Source organism: Spinacia oleracea, chromosome 5 (assembly GCF_020520425.1).
Source record: "Spinacia oleracea cultivar Varoflay chromosome 5, BTI_SOV_V1, whole genome shotgun sequence".
NCBI classification, from domain to species: domain Eukaryota; kingdom Viridiplantae; phylum Streptophyta; class Magnoliopsida; order Caryophyllales; family Amaranthaceae; genus Spinacia; species Spinacia oleracea.
In genome coordinates, this window is record NC_079491.1 from 56,607,799 (window position 1) to 56,613,873 (window position 6,075).

Consider the following 6,075-nt stretch of genomic DNA (forward strand, 5'->3'; position numbering starts at 1 on the left):
GGCTGTGACCTCGCCATCGATTGAGGGTGCTCCTCTTGGTCGGATTCTGAATCTGACCGCACCATCATATCGTCATCATTGTTGTTAATAACATCATTAACCATTTTCGCGGAAAGAGGTGATTGATGTCTTTCAAAGGCTTTGAAGTGTTCTTCCCCACAGACGGCGCCAAATTGTTCCGGTGTTGTAAAGATAGAAACAATGGGCTTCGAATGAAGGCCCTTTCGTATGTGTTGAAGATCTTGCTTGTTTGAATGAGTAGAGTCCGAATTCACCTGCACAAGAGCAAAGTCACTAGCCTCGGGGGTGTTTCCGAGGAAAGCCCCTCCGATGCCTAAGTAAGTACGATGCTCGGATTCTAGAGAGAAGTTCTCTAGAAGAGTAGTCTTAAGGCGATAAATTGGACGTACCTTGAGGTGTGAGCCTTGGCGGCCTATTTATAGTGTTTGCATAATAAATGCCCATAGGTCATTTATTGCTTTTGGGCCTTGGGCCTTGATGGATGGCTGACTAGCCATTGGTAGGTTTGATGCTGTTTGTTTAGAGCCATTGGGCTTTGGACTTAGTGGCCCAATTGAGAATCAATTGGGAGCCCAAACAGTAACCATGGTTATCGCTTTTGAGGATTCATTCATGTTTGGGATCAGAATTCGATTCTTCTTGTTGCCGTCAGAAGTAGCCATCAAATAAATTATTCAAGATTCCTAAGAGAGAGCGCCCTAGAAGATCTAACTAACTCATCTAATAAATTAACCCTACGAAAATGATAAAGGCGGGCGGATATGCTGAATCTTAATATTTTAATTTGTTTTCTTATTTTTTATTTCACGGGAAAATGGTGTTACTTCATTCAAGCATAGCCTTATCGGCAATCACAAACGGAATTGTTTCGGTTGGACAATCCTCCATCCATACCTTAGTCTCCTCCAATCAGCAATTTAGAAGGTGGACCATGGTGCACATGGTGCACCTTAAGAACACTAGTATATAATTGAAAGAACATCTGGTTACGAGAAAAGAACATGAGTGTTTTTTTATTTAGGTTTTTAATAAATATAAAATAATATATTATTTTTATAACAAAAAAGTGAAATATTATATCGCATGTTCTTTTACCGTTAGTGTCATGTTCTTTTGCTTATGCACATATGATCTTTTGGTGCACCATGGTGCACCATGCTCTATGTGCAATACGGTCCATAGTCCACGAATTGCCTCCAAAGAGAGGGAGATTTTGGCTACGGAATGGGCCACCTTGTTACACTTTCTAATTTGTTTTCTTATTTATATCAACTACCTTAGTAAAAACATTATGATAACGCATAGCTTACGTGACGCCTATATATATATATACTAGATTAGATCCCGTGCACGCACTGATTTTTATAAATTTTTTTCACAAAATATTTAACTGAATATCTCCCAAACTACTGCATAGTTCTAACATTTTCAACATACTCGTTTAAATTTTTCACCTAATGTGCATATTGAAAATGCTAATATAGTAATTTGACCAAATTTTTGAGTGATATATATTCCATTATTAATACAATTAATGATTTGACTAAAATATTACCAATTTAGAATAATAAGTATTACGTCGTACCTATTATTGCTATAATTTATAAACTAAATTTTGTTTCCATACATAAATAATTTATAAAAAAGAGAGAATAAAAATAAAATAAAACAGATACACTTTTTGAGAAAGTGATTTTTGGCGGAGAAAAATCGCATCAGGAATTGACACGTGTCATTTCTGGTGTCTCTTTAGTATATAGTAATAGATATATATACTCCCTCCGTCCCGGAATACTTGACCTGTTTTCCTTATCGGGTCGTCCCTTAATACTTGACCTGTTTCTAAAAATGTAAATATTCTAACAATATTATATTATTTCTCACTCCACCCCTATTAACCCACATACCCCCTACTCCATACAAAAAATAATTAAAAATTCAACCCCTACTCTCCCCCAACCCGACCTCTTAACCCACCTCCCACTAACTACATTAAAATAATACCCCACTATCAACTACTACCTATTAAATTAAATAAGTCAATTCAAGTCCCTTAAACTCTGTGCCGGTCAAACCGGGTCGAGTATTCCGGGACAGAGGGAGTATATATATATATATATATTTATATATATATATATATATATATATATATATATATATATATATATATATATATATATATATACCAGGTTCTGGTGAGAACCTCCCTTAAGATGAGAACTTCTTTATAATGAGAACCTCTGGTAGCCGTTTGATTAAAATAAAATGGACGGCTAAGATCATATCTGGAGAATTAAATGAATCTCCCTCCTGATTGAACTTGATGCGGTTCCCTCTCCCTCTTGGTTTAACTGACATTTTTTCTCACAATTTCTCTCACCTCATCTCCCTCCTCAACAAATTTTCTTGAAATACACTTAAAAAACCGCAAATTATGTCGTAATTTCGCGAAGATTGTAGAGATTTTGAGGTATTTTACATTCTTCTTTCGATTTTTTTCGATTTTGTTCCTTTAATTGTTTTTAGTCGAATTTTCTTGAAAATAAACTCAACTATCTGCGAATTTTGCTCAAATTTCTGCAAATTACTCACTCTTCGTTTTGCAATTTCTTACTCTTAATTTTGCTTCATAATTTCAGAAATTTGGTCTCAATTTTGGTACTTTTGTCCATATTAAGTTACAAATTCACTCGATTTTGTGCGAAATCGAATTATGCGGCACTTAATTCTTCATGGATCTGAGAAGTTGATCTCAGACGCAGGTATTACTTGCTAATTTGATTGAATTAGATTTCTAGGTTTTTAATTTCTCTAATTTTCATTGATAAATTTGCTTTGATCTTTGCATATTGATTGAATCAATTTTTGGCTTGAAGTTGTAAATCCAGTCCAAATTAAGCATGGATATGTTTCTTAATTTGGTTAATTTACTCCAAATTTCTTAAAGTAAACTAAAAAGTACTTTATTCCTATCAGCTGGATATTAGTAGAGAGGAGGATCACACATCATGGATAACTCTTCATCAGATCTTTCAATCTGGTCAATTTGCCAGGGGATGTGTTGTACTTGATCACGTCCTAAGGGGATTTAATATAGCAAACATTGCAAATGCAGTCTTAGCAGCCATGCTATTTGAAGAGCTGATTAAGAATTTATAGTCTGCTGAGTTCCTCTTTGCTTCTGTTTAATTATATTTACTTAATTACTTGTACCTTATAATCTGTATATTGTGTTGGTTAAGTTCTAAAACAGGCCATAATGTGTGCAGCATATTGCTAACCCTGCTGGAAGCAAGAATTAGTGCTTCTGCTTCCTGTTTTTATTGCCATTATTAAACTAACTGTTACACAGACTAACAATGTGTTAAAGTAAATAAAAATTGAACAAAAATAACCCTAATATCTATTAAAGTAGACTAACTGTTAAAGAGGTTGGCTTGTTATAGCTCCTGCTTGTGTAGTCATTTGAGAGTGATGCAGGCTGTTGTTGTTTACAATATGTTCCTGCATTTTAGCAGTTGGTTTTGGCTTGGTCTGACTGCAGGGTTCAGGTTCTAAGCTTGCAGTATGTCTTAGGGTGTTGCGATTGGGTTGTTGTTGTTGCAGGTTGTTAGTTAGTTAGGGGTTGCTATATTATAGACTTGAAGTAAATAAAAATTGTACAAAAGTGAACTTAATATCTCTTAAAGTAAACTCACTCTCTTTAAAAGAAAACTAAGCCAGTTAGGGGTTGCTAGATTATAGACATGAAAGTAAATGAAAATTGCACAAAAGTAAACATAATCTTTCTTAAAGTAGACTAATTCTCTTTAAAAGAAAACTAAATCAGTTAGGGTGTACTACATTATAGACTTTAAGTAAATGACAATTGTACAAAAGTAAACTTAATCTCTCTTAAAGTAAAATAGTCTTCAAAAGAAAACTAAATCACTAGATGAATAAACTTTTAAATAGTTCTTGCTATAAATTATTTGTCTTATGCATTTTTGTGATTGACTCGGAGATTTTATCTTAGTGTTTAGTAGTTGTGATATGAGTTTTTGCCTTTAATTTTGTATTTTTTGGGTATGCTTTTTCAATCAATGAGGCAGAGTATTCGCTTGTTTGGTTGTGTAATTCATGGTTTGATCTTGGACGTTATTTCGGGGAAGCATATGTTTGAGAAATAATGGAGTTAAACTGGAAATAATGCAATGAGGCAAATATATGCACATATGTATGACAATACCACTGAGTTAACAGACAACAAAACTATAAGTTGTGATGCTAATTGCAAAATGCAGTATGATGGGTACGGAGACCTATTGGGGATGCTAGCAGCACATCTAGTCACACCTTTGGTCTCAATCCACCACCTTGACGTGGTGCAGCCAATATTTCCAGGAATGACACAATCCCAAGCAATCTGTCACCTGTTTGAGTCGGCCAACCAGGATTCAGCTAGTATAACGCCACAATCCATCTGCTATGACAAGAACAGATTCTAGTGTCTCCTGGGGATTTCTTTCAGATAATGCATAATAGAACATCATCCGTGTTTCGACTAGAAAACAAACAATAACTATAGGCTCAAATGATGTTGTTGTAGTCCACTAAGAAACTCTCAAACTGAGTACTCCATATAAGCTTGTCCAGCATCACCTGACGCCTCTCGATATTATATTCCATTGGCGTAGGGGTCTCAATTCTGTCTCTCAACACAAAGCAAGAAATTGTCCATTGCTATTATTTTATCTAGATGTCATTCATTAACCAACATTGTTCATAAAATCATGTGTCAGCACAGATAAAAGGAAAGAAGGAATTTGTTCCATACCTGCCTGCTGATTAACATTTCCTTTTGTTTCAGTCTCTTACATTTGAAAAGTGTACTGAGTATTACTTTTGTTACAAAATTTTCTTATTCCTTCTTTCGACATTGTTGGTGGAGGACTCTGTGTAAATATAATTGATTGAAGCTCCCATTTCCTTCAAGCTGTGCGTAGATTACAAGTTACAACCTCAAGTTCATAATTTCATATGGTGTCGGTCATTTAGGAATTTGAACCGAGATGCTGATGAAGAAATGCAATTTCCCATGATGCCATGTGCTACAGTTAGCTGTTTACTTTTAAATTAGTTCCATTTACTTTTTGTAGTTATTTATCTACTTTTGAAAATGCGATGCAACTTGAGATTTGGTTTATGTGAATTACTTTAAATCATTACTTTTAAATAAGTTCCATTTACTTTTGAATTAGTTCCGTTTACTTTTAGTTCAATTGATACAGGCTGCTGCAAGTTGGGGATTGGTGTGGCTCAGATGAGCACCTAGTTTTTGGTATAGATCAGTAGTATGAACTTGATATACTTCATATCTGATGCAGTCTATGTAGAAGGTTGGCATTGTGTTTTCGTTATAAGGCTCGTTGCTCTTCTTGTGGTCAGGTTATGGACAATATGATTAGATGATAGAAAAGGCAGGTTCTGGTTGGGCTGAAGCTGATTTTTTTGTTGTCTTAGTAGACCAAAGCTGACTCGTTGACTTTGTTGCAAGATTAACCCCTGTATGTATCTATCAGGTATAAGCTCTGGATCCCTAATGAATATTGATATGCTAGGCTTTGGATCATGTTTTATTGTCAATCAATATGAAGATGTTTTAATATTGTCTCCTTTGGAGCATTAGCTTCTATTGATGTCCATAGATTCTTTCCGATTGGAATATTAAAGTTTCCATGTATGGCATGAGGTCATTTGGAGTTGAGTATTTTTTTTTTAGTAGATGTGTTTAAACCTATTTGCTCAAATGGTAGAGCACTATGCATATGCATAGGGGATGTAGGTTCGATTCCTATATAGGTTGTCTCGAAAAGTAAAGTAAAAAAATAAAAGGTAAATAAAAGAACCTCAAAAGTAAATCATAATAAAGCAAAGTAAATCAAAATATTCTGAAGTACATGTACAATTAGTATACGTTAAACTAAAAAGAAAAGAATTATAAAGCTTTTTTCAAATGAAAAGCTTAAATTTCAATTACAAAAGTAAACAAAATAAACATATAAGTAAACAAAA

General features: G+C 34.4%; 1 long non-coding RNA gene across 3 annotated transcripts; it reads left to right on the forward strand.

The window, feature by feature from the left end:
- Positions 1-2,323: 2,323 nt before the first annotated feature.
- LOC110777668 (uncharacterized) lies at positions 2,324-5,679 on the forward strand. 3 transcript variants are annotated; one of them, XR_008920962.1, is made up of 3 exons: positions 2,324-2,491; positions 2,661-2,783; positions 5,292-5,679. It is a non-coding gene; the product is annotated as an uncharacterized lncRNA (long non-coding RNA). The 3 variants fall into 3 exon arrangements; XR_008920963.1 differs by having other exon boundaries at positions 5,388-5,674; XR_002530527.2 differs by lacking the exon at positions 5,292-5,679 and adding an exon at positions 2,998-4,298 and having other exon boundaries at positions 2,331-2,491.
- The last annotated feature ends 396 nt before the right edge of the window (positions 5,680-6,075 follow it).